The following is a 14,650-nucleotide window of genomic DNA, read 5'->3' on the forward strand; positions in this document are numbered from 1 at the left end:
AGGCTGGAAGGATGGAGCGATGCAGGGAGGAAGAGAGGGATGGAAGAAGGAGAGAGGGTAGAGGTAGCTTGGTTCACTCCATGACTCAGAAATAGACAGCGCTCTCTCTCTCTCTTGCTCTCTTCCACCCATATCATCCTCATGGAGGTTTCAGCCTACGGAGTAACACCTCGTGCCTTAAAGGAGTTCTTCTCACCAGCTGTCAGGTAGAAGATAGTAGAACAGCTCTGTTCTGGGTGATTTATAATGGAGAGCCTCAGGCTGCTATGGATTCATATGAATATGTCTCAGCCTGTTTAGTTTCACTCCATAACATCTAAATGAATGGGTAGGCAGCACTACGTACGTGTGGATACACAAAAAGTATTGGAAAATATCATCATTGTTATCAAGAGTGACTTTTGTTTGTAACATTTATAAATGTTGTTTGTATGGGTTGTCACACATTGCGTACTCTTATGTTCAGTTAACATCATTCTCAATTGACCATGATAGTTATTTTCATGCCGTTCACACTTCAGTAGCTACAGTAGCTATCTCAGTAAGCATGCCTCAAGATTTTTTTTTAACCTTGTTTCAGTGTTTTCACTATATTCTCAAAGTAGAAGTGTTCTGTATTCAAAAAGAAAGGAATTGTTAAACCTTTAAGCAGTGGTGTAAGCATATTTTAGTACTAAAGTAGTTTTTGGGGGGTATTTGTACTTTACTATTTATATTTTGGACAACTTTTACTTTTACTCCACTACATTCCTAAAGATATTAATTAATGTACTTTTTACTCCATACATTTTCCATGACACCCAAAAGTACTCGTTACATTTTGAATGCTTAGCAGGACAGGATACTGGTCCWATTCACATACTTATCAAGAGAAAATCTGTGGTCATCCCTACTGCATCTGATCTGGCAGACTCGCTAAACAAAAAATGCTTAATTTATAAAGGATGTCTGAGTGTTGGAGTGTGCCCCTAGATGTCTTGTCACGCCCTGACCTTAGAGATCCTTTTAATTCTCTATTTGGTTAGGTCAGGGTGTGACTAGGGTGGGCAATCTATGTTTTCTATTTCTTTGTTGGCCTGGTATGGTTCCCAATCAGAGGCAGCTGTCTATCGTTGTCTCTGATTGGGGATCATATTTAGGCAGCCTTTTTCCCCACCTGTTGTTTGTGGGATCTTGTTTTTGTGTAGCTGCCCGTGAGCAGCCCAGAACATCACGTTTCGTTTTCAACTTTTGTTTTTTGTGAGTTTCATATTTATTGTCTATTTGATTAAACATGTGGAATCTAAAGCTGCCACTTGTCCTTCATTCAGACAGCGTGACATTACATACAAAAAAGTTAATCGGCTGCTTGTTGCTTGAATATGATGGAATATAAATTATTTATAGCTTCTTTTGATTCTTAAAGTTTATTTAACAATTCCATTACTTTTGAATACTTAAGTATATTTAAAACCAAATACTTTTAGAACTTACTGAAGTAGATTTACGGTGACTTCACTTTCACTTTTCGCTAGTAACTTACTTCTACTGCAAGTATTGACAAATTGGTACTTTTTCAACTGCCTGTTAAGGCTATGTTCCCTTGGTCTGCGGGAATTGTATTTCTAAAAGTACGCACCGTGATGGTATTATGTTAAGCAATGTTAATTGAATGTATGTTCATTGTGAGTGAGTAGAGTCAGTCTTCGTGCATTGTGATGCAGTAGAGTCCGGGTCTGTGTTCATGTGAGTGGATAGAGTCCCGTCTGTTTCATTGTGAGTGAGGTAGAGCCGGTCTGGTTGTCATTGTGGTAGGGTAGAGTCCGGTTCGTGTTCATGTGGTGAGTAGAGTCGCGGTCGTGGTCATTGTGCAGTGAGTAAGTCCCGGTCTGTTGTCATTGTGGAGTGAGTAGAGTCAGGTCTGTTTCATTGTGAGTGAGTAGAGAGGTCAGGTCTGTGCGATTGTGAGTAAGTAGAGTCCGGTTTGTTGTCATGTGAGTGAGTAGACTCCGGTCTTGTCATTGTGATGAGTAGAGTCAGGTCTGTTGTCATTGTGAGTGAGTAGATTCAGTCTGTTGTCATTGTATGAGTAGTCCGGTCGTTGTCATTGAGTGAGTAGAGTCCGGTCTGTTGTCATTGTGGAGTGAGTAGAGTCAGGGTGCTGTTGTCAATTGTGACGTGAGTAGTCAGGTCTGTTGCATTGTGAGTGTGAGTAGAGTCAGGTCTGTTGTCATTGTGAGTGAGTAAGACTCCGGTCTGTTGTCATTTGTGAGTGATTAGAGTCCGGTGGTGAGTGAGTAGAGTCCGGTCTGTTGTCATTGTGAGTGGGTAGAGTCAGGTCTGTTGTCATTGTGAGTGAGTAGAGTCCGGGGAAATTGCAGTTTTCACTAAGCTCTCTGTCAACAAACAAAAAAATCACTCAAGGTTTAATTACCGCCCCAATAGAATATGATATCCTTTATGAAGGTTTCGGTCCAGTCACAGATGTACTTGGCAGGGTTTGACAGTATAATGTTTCCCATTGTGTATCATTCCTATTTCCTGTCCTTTAGCTGACAACCACAGTAACAGTAACAAACKGACATTATTTAATGTGACGATAAATAGGTTACGACCGTAAACCCCGGTTCTCTAATGGTATAAGTGAGGTAATTCACTGATGGGATACGACCCCAGCGTATTCGTCAGAAGCCTTTATTACACTACGCCAGCTGTGATTGGCTGGACGTCGAGACGTGTGCGTCGGGGTAGGTCGTCCCTCCTACCCTATAAAAGATCTGACGCAACGTCTCTGAGTCATTCAAAAAAACAAGCAACACCTCGCTCATTCAAGGAAAGGTTTGTGGTCTGGTAAAATACCTCCCTCAGAGAACCGGGGTTACGGTCGTAACCTGAAGTTCTCTTTCAAGTATCAGTKTCGGTATTTCATTTTATGGGATAATCTGACTCCCGTATCGCCAGTCAAGCGTATCCTGACGACCGACTGCCTTGTGCTATATATCACACAAATGGKCCCTGCCCCCTCAGAAGATCCTACACGTAAAAACAGTATGCGCCAGGGTCGTTGCAGTGACATTGAGCCTATAAAACTTCACATATGTATGAGTTGAAACCCAACTCTCTGCTGAACAAATATCGTAGATAGATATGCCCTTAAAATAAAGCCTGGGCTGTAGCCATTCCTCTAGTGCAGTGATTCCCAAACCTTTTATAGTCCCGTACCCCTTCAAACATTCAACCTCCATCTGTACCCCCTCTAGCACCAGGGTCAGCGTACCCCTTCAAACATTCAACCTCCAGCTGTACCCCCTCTAGCACCAGGGTCAGCGCACTCTCAAATGTTGTTTTTTRCCATCATTGTAAGCCTGCCACACACAYASTATACGATACATTTATTAAACATAAGAATGARTGTGAGTTTGTCACAACCCGGCTCGTGGGAAGTGACAAAGAGCTCTTATAGGACCAGGGCACAAATAATTATATAATATTAATAATCAATAATTTTGCTCTTTATTTAGCCATCTTACATATAAAACCTTATTCACAATTTTKGATGAAAAAATWACTCGCCACAGGTTAATGAGAAGGGTGTGCTTGAAATGATGCACATAACTCTGCAATGTTGTATTGGAGAGAGTCTGTCTTAAATCATTTTCCACACACAGTCTGTGCCTGTATTTAGTTTTCATGCTAGTGAGGGCCCGAGAATCCACTCTCACATAGGTACATGGTTGCAAAGGGCATCAGTGTCTTAACAGTGAGGTTTGCCAAGGCAAGAAACTCTGAGCACAGCCCAATCCAGAAATCTGGCAGTGGCTTCTGATTTAAATTCAATTTTCACAGAACCGCTTGTTACAATTTCGATGARGCTYTCTTGTTCAGATATCGCTAAGTGGACTGGAGGCAGGGCATGAAAGGKATAAMGAATCCAGTTGTTTGTGTTGTCCGTTTCGGGAAAGTACCTGCCTAATTGCTCACCCAGCTCACTCGGGTGCTTCGTTATATCACATTTGACATTGTCCATAAGCTTGAGTTCATTTGCACACAAAAAATAATACAATGATGGAAAGACCTGTGTGTTGTCCTTGTTAATGCAGACAGAGAAGAGCTCCAACTTCTTAATCAGCCTCAAATTTGTCCCGCACTTTGAATATAGTTGAGGAGAGTCCCTGTAATCCTAGATTCAGATCATTCAGGCGAGAAAAAACATCACCCAGATAGGCCAGTCGTGTGAGAAACTCATCATCATGCAAGCAGTCAGACAAGTGAAAATTATGGTCAGTAAAGAAAACTTTAAGCTCATCTCTCAATWAAAAAAAAAAACGTGTTAATACTTTGCCCCTTGATAACCAGCGCACTTCTGTATGTTGTAAAAGCGTTACATGGTCGCTGCCCATGTCATTGCATAGTGCAGAAAATACACAAGTTCACGGGCCTTGATTTAACAAAGTGAACTATTTTCACCGTACTGTCCAAAACATATTTCAAGCTGTCAGGCATTACCTTGGCAGCAAGAGTCTCTCAGTGGATGCTGCAGTGTACCCAAGTGGCGTCGGGAGCAACTGCTTGCACACACGTTACCACTCCACTATGTCTCCCAGTCATGGCTTTAGCTCCATCAGTACAGATACCAACACATCTTGACCACCAAAGTCAATTTCATGTCACAAAGCTATCCAGTACTTTAAAAATATCCTCTCATGTTGTCCTTGTCCTGGTTTCCAATGGTTTGCAGAAGAGGATGTCTTCCTTAATTGACCCCCCTTAAACTTAATGGAGATATACCAGGAGCTGTGCCAGGCCCGCCACGTCTGTTGACTCATCCAGCTGTAACACATAGAATTCACTGGCTTGTAAGCGATGCAGTAATTTTTTCAAAACATCTCCTGCCATGTCACTGATGTGTCGTGAAASAGTGTTGTTTGATGAAGCCATTGTCTGTATAGTTTTTTGGGCCTTTTCCCCCAGCATTGTCCCAGCCATATCCGTGGCAGCAGGAAGAATTAAGTCCTCCACAATWGTTGTGGGCCTGCCTGTCCTAGCCACTCGGTAGCTCACCATATAAAATACTTCTAGCCCCTTCTTATTAATGTTATCTGTTGCTTTTATACATGGCTTACTACTTGAAAGTCGTCTTTATTCTCGTTCGAAAAACTCCCGTGGCTTATTATTCAAATTGTCATGTTTCATTTCTAAATGTCTKCCCAAGAGTGAAGTTTTCCCGCGAGAGTGTACCGGTTAATGTGATTGGATGTTAATTATTTGACTAGGGCTACCTGTATTTGACATTGTTGTTATTTTCGCTGAACACTAAATGGTTTAATTGTATTTTTGGCAGTGAAACGAGACTACTCAGGCAAGGAAAAAAAAACTCTCCCAAATGTGTACCTCAGTTTGGGAATACCTTCTCTAGTGGAATGGGCCCGTAGACCAGCAGGATACTGAAGACCCTTACTGTGTAGACCAGCAGGAGACGGATGACCCTTACTGTGTAGACCAGCAGGAGACGGAAGACCCTTACTGTGTAGACCAGCAGGAGACGGAAGACCCTTACTGTGGAGACCAGCAGGAGACGGAAGACCCTTACTGTGTAGACCAGCAGGAGACGGAAGACCCTTACTTGTGTAGACCAGCAGGAGACGGAAGACCCTTACTGTGTAGGCGAAAGCGATAGCCCCCATTATCCAGTGGGAGAGGCGCTGTGGAAGACACATCAAAGATGGATTAATAATCTTAGGGATAAAGGCCGCAATGATATCCTATCGTTACCCGATGCAAATTGTGCACATGGCGAGTGCACTGCGAGTGCGTGAATGTCACTTACACGCTTGGCGGAGGCAAATTGTTTTGTTTTACTCCATGTGTAACTCTGTGTTGTTGAATGTGTTGAACTGCTTTGCTTTATCTTGGCCAGGTCGCAATTGTAAATGAGAACTTGTTCTCAACTTGCCTACCTGGTTAAATAAAGGTTAAATTAAAAATGTAAAAATAATAAATGCTTGTAATAGTGCTTAAATGAAAGCATCCTCARCTCCACCTGATCCAGGGGCTCAAAAGGCTGTTGGCATAGAGCATCCAAAACAAGTCCCATGCCGGGCCAAGCTGTTTGGACATCGGACGAAAACGACGTGCACCATTCATAAAACGGGTGACAAGGGGGTGTTGCCCCACTATCGTGCTCCCAAAACCCACATGACAAGCCGAAATAGCTGCCAGATAYACCTTAATAGTASAAAAAWTATTTACTTTGTCTAATAATGCCTGTAGAAACAACAGCATTACCGGGACAGAGCACTGGAATGGCACTGTTTGTGATTTAGTGCACCATGCCTCAAACAGGAACCATTTACAATCATAAAGGAACCTGGTGGATGAGGCTCTATCACTCTGAATAGTCTAAATTACATTTTGGGGAAGCCCGGCAGTGTTCAAGTTGAACCGTTCACGGGCCAGGCCCAGAGTGCCAACCGTTCTGGGTGAGGATGGGAAATCTCCCCGCCCGCCTGGCACAGTAGGTCCAGACTCCAGAGGGAGGGGCCACGGTTGACCGCATAGTAGTTGAGTGATGTCCACTAGCCAGTGTTTCTCTGGCCAATGTGGCGCTATTCGTATGAGCGATAGTCCCTTCTCCTGCACCCTGGCTAGAGTGGGGGAAATCGGGGCCAGTGGGGGGGAATGCATACAGGAGGGACCTGTGGCCACTCGTCTGCCAACGTGTCCACTCCTATCAGTGCATCCCGATCCCTCAGGGAAAAGAACAGTGGAAGCTTTGTATTCTCCATTGATGCATAAAGATCCACTGATGGAATGCTGAAGTGCGTCCAAACCTGACTGGCTACATCTGGGTGGAGCTTCCACTCCCCAAATAGACAGTTCCCTCTCGAGAGTAAATCTGCCSCCAGATTCAGTACTCCCRATACATGAGTAGCTCTCAGTGACTKGAGATGCACACTGCTCCACATAATTAGTCTGTGTGCCAGTGTGTGTAAGTGAGGTGATTGCAGGAGCCCTTGTCAACGCTGACTAGAACATGACGACCCTCCAGAAATGGGAGAAACGAGTTCCGGGCTGTTTATGTGAGTAGAAAGGAGATGGACTCTCCACACCGTGGGTCGCACCCCAACCCGAGAGAGACAAGTCCGTCGTGACTACTTTTCTGGATRAAACAGTGCCCATCTGGGAACTCTGTGACAGAAATGTCGGGTGTCTCCAGGAGTTCAGTGCTGCCGTGCAATCTATGTAGAYCTGTACACGGTGATGTTTGTGACGTAATTTGGCTCAGACCTAGAGAAAAGACCCAGCAGTTGAAACTTTCTCATATTCAAGTGGCCTAATGGGATGACTGCTAAAGCCGATGTCATCACACCTAGCAACCTCAGGCATGTTTTGAAAGAGACCAGGTTCCCTCTGCGAAACAGTGCTAGGCAATTCTGGAATGTTCTTATACGTTCCACTGAAAGGAGAGCTTTGAAGGATACCGAATCTAGGGTTARACCTAGGAAAGAGATCCGTGTTGGAATCAGAACGCTCTTTAATGTGTTTATTCTGAAACCTAGAAGTGTYARGTGTTCCAAGAGCAGCTGACTGTGTTCTAAGACATCGTTCGGATTCCCCGGGAGGAGGCATGGTGGCCTGGCCTGAGGGGATGAAGGAGTCTTTGTCTCTGTCAGATGATTCCGAAAGGAGGCTGTCGGAAAATCCTATGGAGTCATTGTCGTCTCCAATCAGGAAGCCCGGCAGGGAGGTCGCGAGGTCGTTGCTGGAGTCCTCCAACAGCGGGGCAATGGCGTTGAGCTGGTCGCTCCAGCTAGTGCTAGCCGTCGCTCCAGGATTCCCCGTGGGGAATATCCATGGCCTCTTGATGAACCATCGGGGACGCCAGACCCCATGTTAGGGTTCTGTTGACTCAGGCTAGCCTGCGACAGACGCTCTTCACAGTGAAGAGGRCACAGTGTGGACAGGAACCGGGGGAGGCTAACGCTTCCTGGGCATGTTACAGTCCAAGGCAAGCGGAGCACACTGAGTGGGTGTCCTTGGCCGATATCTTGTTTCCACGGGAGCAGATTCATGCCGGGAGCTTCTCCTCGTTTGGGGTGGGAGATGCTTTTGTCGCCATAGCTGGCATGCTATTATTTTCGTGTGTCAGAAAATCAAAAAAACGTGGTAGGCTAATCCGATAGCTAGCGATCAGTGGGTTATCTCTGACGGTGGCACTTGGTCTGATACCGTTTCCAAAAGTATATTTAAAAAAGATAGCTTGGTGTAGGTAGTACATTTTTATTGTTGAAGTAAAACCACAAAAGCTATCTAGTGTGGTGGCTAGCTTGTTAACGACTAGTCACTGTTTGGATACGGCTAACTTGGTCGTGAACAAGTTAACCCTGTTASAGCTGTATTAGTTTCTCCCTCGAAGAATTTCCCTCTTACTAGGGTGAAGGAAAAGGAACATTTCCACCATCAAACATACCAGCGAATAGCGCCCTCGGCAAGCGAGTTATCCGCTCACGCCTGTGGACAGTTTAGCCAATTCGTACCAAAGTAAGCTTTCTGAGAAGAGGTGTTTGAATGACTCAGAGACGCTGCGTCGGATCTTTTATAGGGTAGGAGGGACGCCCTTCCCCGACGCACACATCTCGACGTCTAGCCAATCATGGCTGGCGTAGTGTAATAAAGGCTTCTGACGAAAACACTGGAGGCGTATACCATCAGTGAAATACCGAAACAAATACTTGAAAGAGAACTGGAATTTACCAAATGGAAAAAAAAATTGATGTTCAATGTACATAATTTTCTGAGACAATTGCAGGYTGCCAATGGCTGTGTCCCAAATGGCGCCATTTTCCCTTTATAGTGGACTACTTGACCAGGGCCCAAAAGTAGTGTACTATGTAGGGAATATGGTACCATTTGGGACACAGAATGGGAAAACAATGGTTCACCCCTCTGAGGAAATGCCAAACATTACAGGCAGTTATAAATAGAGCCTCCTGCCTGACTTTGTAGAGCTGCAGTGCCGTGCGATACAGGACAGGAAACGCCTCACAGCCTGGGGTCATTGGAAAAGCTTTCTCCCACCCCTCCTCTGTTGTCTTTAGCTCTCTCTCTCTCCCTTTCTGTCTGTGTTTCTTGATTATCTCTCTCTCTCTACTCTCTCTCCCTTTCTGTCTGTGTTTCTTGATTATCTCTCTGCAGCAGATGAATCAGTGTGGGAGCTCCTGCTCAGCTCCACATGCAGGTGCTTCAGCCTTCCATCTCAGCTCCCACATCCAGGTGCATCATCTCTCTCTCAGCTCCCACATCCACAGGTGCTTCAGCTCCCTCTCAGCTCCCACATCCAGGTGCTTCAGCTCCCTCTCAGCTCCCACATCCAGGTGCTTCAGACTTCCCTCTCAGCTCCCACATCCCAGGTTCTTTCAGCTCCCTCTCAGCTCCCACATACGGTACTTCAGCTCCCACATACAGGTACTTCAGCTCTCCTCATCCAGTGTTTTAGCTCCCTCTCAGCTCCACTCCAGGTGCATCAGGCCCTCAGCATCCAGGTGCATCAGCTCCACACTCAGGTGCTTCAGCTCCACATCCAGGTGCTTCAGCTCCCACATCCAGGTGCATCAGCTCCCACATCCTCAGTCTCCGTGCTCAGCTCCACATCCAGGTGCATCAGCTCCCACATCCAGGTGCTTCAGCTCCCACCATCCAGGTGCATTCAGCTCCCCACATCCAGGGTGCTCAGCTCCCACATCCAGGTGCTCAGCTCCGGCACAATCCAGGTGCATCAATTGCTCCCAAATCCAGGTGCATCAGCTCCCACATTCCAGGTGCTCAGCCTCCCAGCGTTTCAGTCCGGTCTCAGCTCCCACATCCAGGTGCTTCAGCTCCCACTCCAGGTGCACAGGCTCCCACATCCAGGTTCTTCAGCTCCCTCTCAGCTTCCCACATCCAGGTGCATCAGCTCCCACATACAGGTGCAGCTAAATAAAATATCCTCAATACCAAGACGCTGACTCCCATTTGGGACACAGACCTGAACTACTGCCTAGCTACCCCACCATGTATCCTAGCTCTGACTCGATCAACACTGCAGAAAACATTCTGTGGGATCATGTCGAGATTGAACAGCCATGAGTTTGACCACCTTTTGTGTGCGCTGATGTAGCAAGTATCTAAAGGACATTAGCTAATGAACAGCCCCATGACTGACTTACCTCACTTAACCATGGCGCTCATTCATTCGGGTCAATGTCCAACACACATTCCGCAATCATAACACGGCTGGTAAGGACACGTCTGCGTAAGAGGAGACTATGAATACATGAACAGCTGTTTGTCATGTGTTTCTCACAAGGTTCCCATTTAGGAGGCGAGGAGTGTGAAGAGAGAGGAGGGAGAGAGAGAATTAAAGAGAGGGAGAAAGAAGAAGGAAGGAAGAGGAAGGGAGGGAGAGTATGTGTGTGTGACAGAGAAGATATCAAGAACCCAGAGACAGAAAGGAAGAGAGAGTAAGAGAGAGAGATAAGCAAGAAACACATAGACAGAAAGAGAGAGTGAGAATAACAAGAAACAGACAGAAAGGGAGAGAGATTATAGAGAGAGACGATCAAGAACACAGCAGAAAGGGAGAGAAGTAGGAGAAATAATCAAGAAACACAGACAGAAAGGGAGAGGAAAGTAGAGAGATAATAATCAAAGAAACACAGACAGAAAGGGAGAGAGAGTAGAGAGAGAGAGAGAGATAAGACAGAAACCAGAGACAGAAAAGAGAGAAGTGAGGATAAATAAGAAACAGACAGAAAGGGAGAGAGATTAGTAGAGAGAGATAATCAAGAAACACAGACAGAAGGGAGAGAGAGTAGAGAGAGAGAGATAATCAAGAACACAGACAGAAAGGGAGAGAGAGATAGAGAGAGAGAGATAATCAAGAAACACAGACAGAAAGGGAGAGAGTAGAGAGAGAGAGATAATCAAGAAACACAGACAGAAAGGGAGAGAGAGTAGAGAGAGAGATAATCAAGAACACAGACAGAAAGGGAGAGAGAGTAGAGAGAGAGAGATAATCAAGAACACACAGACAGAAACGGGACAAGAGAGTAGGAAGAGAAGAGGATAATCAGGTACCGAGACAGAGTGTGTGTGAAAGGGAGTAAGAGAGCGGGGTAAAATGAGAGGGGGGGGGAGTAAGAAGTATTAAAGATGACCGTGCAAAAGAGAGCTTTGGACCGAAAGTAACAAAGCCTACCATCAGTAAACACACTACGGTAGTACCGCCAGGGAACTCACATCCTGCAGTGCCACGACGTTACCCCTGCTTAAGCCAGTACATGTCCCAGGCCCGTCTGAAAGTTTGCTAGAGAGGCATTTGGAATGATCGCAGAAGAAGATTGGAGAATGTCATATGGTCAGATGAAACCAAAATAGAACTTTTTGGTAAAAACCTAGTATTCAACTCGTCGTGTTTGGCGGAGCAAAGAATGCTGAGTCATAGCATCCCAGAGAATCTGAACCATAACCTACTGTGAAGCCAATGGGGTGGAACATCATGGCTGTTTGGGGCTGTTTTTTCTGGCAAAGGACCAGGACGAACTGATCCGTGTAAAGGAAAGAAAATGAATGGGGCCATGTATCCGTGAGATTTTGAGTGAAAAAAGCCTCCTTCCATCAGCAAGGGCATTGAAGATGAAACGTGGCTGGGTCTTCAGCATGTGACAATTGAATCCCAAACACACCGCTCCGGGCCCAACGAAGGAGTGGCTCTTTCGTGAAGAAGCATTTCAAGGTCCTGGAAGTGGCCTAGCCAGAGTCCTCAGATCCAACCCCAATGAAAATCTTTGGAGGGAGTTGAAAGTCGCGTGTTGCCCTAGCAACAAGCAGCCCAAAACAAATCACGGCTCTAGAGGAGATCTGCAATGGAGGGAATGGGCCAACATACCAGCAAACAGTGTGGTGAACAACACCTTGTGAAGGACTTAACAGAAAAACGTATTGACCTCTGTCAATTGCCCCAGACTAAACAAGGGTATATTAACAAAGTATTGAGATAAACTTTTAGTTATTGACGCAAATACCTTATTTTCCCACCAATAATTTTGGCGAAAGTAAATTCCATAAAAAATCCTAGCAATGCTGCATTTCGCCTGGAATTTTGTTTTCTCATTTGTCTGTTCATAGTTGAGTGATTAGACCGTATATAAGAAATTACCAGGCCACTCTCTCATCTTTTTTAAGTGGGACGAACGTTTGCACAATTTGGTGGCTGGATAAATACTGTTTATTGCCCACTGTATACGGGAGATGGTACACATGTGTCAGTCAACAAATCTCTAAGTATAAGGTAACTGCATTCAGCCATCCTGCATTTGTCTGGCAGGAGACTAGTCTCATAGTTTGTGATGTAGCATTGGGTTAAAGACCATGACAACAAACCAATGAATAAAGGAATCTTCAACCTTTTTGTAACTTTGGAATTCAATAGCGTACTCGCTAAATGGGCGGTAACACGGATATTGGACAACCTCAAGGGCTATAGTATGTCAAAAGGAACAGAGGTGGCTTTGATACAAACTGGCCATCGAAGAGGCCGTGTTTTCCAGGCATAAAGCGAACATAAGCAGTTAGTGCATATGGGTCCCTCCGCGACTGCTAGAGGGCCCCCCACGACCACCGAGAAATAAGAGAGAGAATACAAAGATAGTCCCCCAAAAAATGGTACTCAAGCTAAAATGTGGTTGTGCGATATAACATAGAAGTAATTGGACACCCGTCAAATTAGTGGATTCTGCTATGTTCAGCCACCCCTATGCTGACAGGAATATAAATATCAAGGACACAAAGCATGCAAATTTCCATAAGGCCCCCTTACTGGAAGAGGCTTAGTGACTTTTCAACGTGGGCGGTCGTTTATGAATGCCACCGTTTCACAACAAGTCAGATTGTAAAATGTCAGCATTGCTAGAGCTGCCCTAGTCAACGACTGTAAGTGGCTGTTATTGTGAAGTGGAAATGTTCCAGGAGAAACACGGCTCAACAGCACAAGTGATTAGGCCACACAATCTCACAGAACGGACCGCCGGAGATGCTGAAGAGTGTAACGCGTAAAATATTGTCTGCCGCTCGCACGGTTGCAGATCACGTCACTACCGCATTCCCATAACGCGTTCTGGGAAGACAACGTCAAGGACAAAGGAACTGTTTTGTCGGAGCATCAATGAATGGGTTTGTCCATGGCCGAGCAGCCGGCACACCGCCTTAAATCCCCCCCATGCAACAAATGCGCAAGCGTATCGCTAGAGTGGTGTAAAGCCTCGGCCAGAGGTGGAAACACTTTCTCTGGATGATGAATCACGCTCACCATCTGGAACGAACAGACGATTCTGGGTTTGGCGAATGCCAGGAGAAATGCCTACCTGTTCCATGCTATAACTGCTAACAGTGCAAAGTTTGTTTAGAGGAGGAATAATGGTCTGGGGTTGTTTTCCATGGTTTCGGGCTGGGCCCAACTTAGTTTTCCAGTGAAAGGAATCTTAACACTACAGCATACAATGCAGTTATATGACGATTCTGTGCTTTTAACTTGTGGGCACAGTGCGGGGAAAGTCCTGTCCTGTTTCAGCAATGACAATTCCCACCCATGCACAAGAGCGAGGTCCATACAGAAATTTGGTTTGTCGAGATCCGTTGTGGAAGAACTTGATCAACTGAAGCAGAGCCCTGACTCAAAACCCCATCGCACACCTTTGGGATGAAATGGAACGCCGCACGGAGCCAGGCCCTAATCGCCCAACATCCGTTGCCGACCTCACTAATGCTCTTGTGGCTGAACATAAGAAAATCCCTGGCAGCAATGTTCCACATCTAGTTTATCCACAGCCAAAGGCGGGGACCTAAGTCAATATTATTGCCATGATTTTGTAATGAGATGTTTGACAAGCAGGTGTCCACATACCTTTGGTAGTGTAGTTTAGGCCAGGCTATCTAACTAGTAATATTCACATGGCCAAATGCCGTGCCCATTCGGGCCCTGACTCCCAGGGCACCATTTATTTTGTTAGTCATTCACACTCAGATATCTATTAACATGGCATAGGTCTACAAAATGTGTATGAAGTGCAGGAAATTTTGCTTTAAATCTGCAAACATTTCTCATCCACCCAGGAAAAATGTGTAAAATTGAAGGAAAATAAACTGTAAACTGCACTTGTAAAAAAAATCTGTTGCCCCATAGAATAACTGAGTATAATTGCATGACATTTGTTATAAAATTCTCACCTGTCGCCCATAGCAAAATATGTAGAATTGCAGAAAGACGTTCTTCAACCTTAACACTTACAGCACCTTACAACATGGAGTTGTGTATGTGTGCCGTTTCAGAGGGTGAATGGGTAAGACAAAAGATTAAAGATGAATTGCCTTTGAACGAGGTAATGGTAAGTAGGTGCCACAGTTTTCTGTGTGTATCAAGAATGGTCCACCAGCCCAAAGCACATACCAGACAACTTGACACATACTGTGGGAAGCATTGGAATCAACATGGGCTAGTTCCCCCATGGGGAACGGCATTGTTAGACAGAACAGTGGTAGAGTTCCATGGGTGCCTATGCGGATAGACTCATTTGATTTTATAAGGGTGATACTGAGAGCAAAAAAGGGGTGCAATGGGAATGTGTTATCGTCGGAA

The 14,650-nt window shown here is 45.2% G+C and overlaps 1 pseudogene; it reads left to right on the forward strand.

Moving 5' to 3' along the window:
* LOC112073771 (probable E3 ubiquitin-protein ligase MID2 pseudogene) overlaps window positions 1-14,650 on the forward strand; it is a 59,440-nt pseudogene that overhangs the window by 12,092 nt on the left and 32,698 nt on the right.

The sequence above is a fragment of the Salvelinus sp. IW2-2015 genome, unplaced genomic scaffold (genome assembly GCF_002910315.2).
Source record: "Salvelinus sp. IW2-2015 unplaced genomic scaffold, ASM291031v2 Un_scaffold2358, whole genome shotgun sequence".
In the NCBI taxonomy this organism is placed as follows: domain Eukaryota; kingdom Metazoa; phylum Chordata; class Actinopteri; order Salmoniformes; family Salmonidae; genus Salvelinus; species Salvelinus sp. IW2-2015.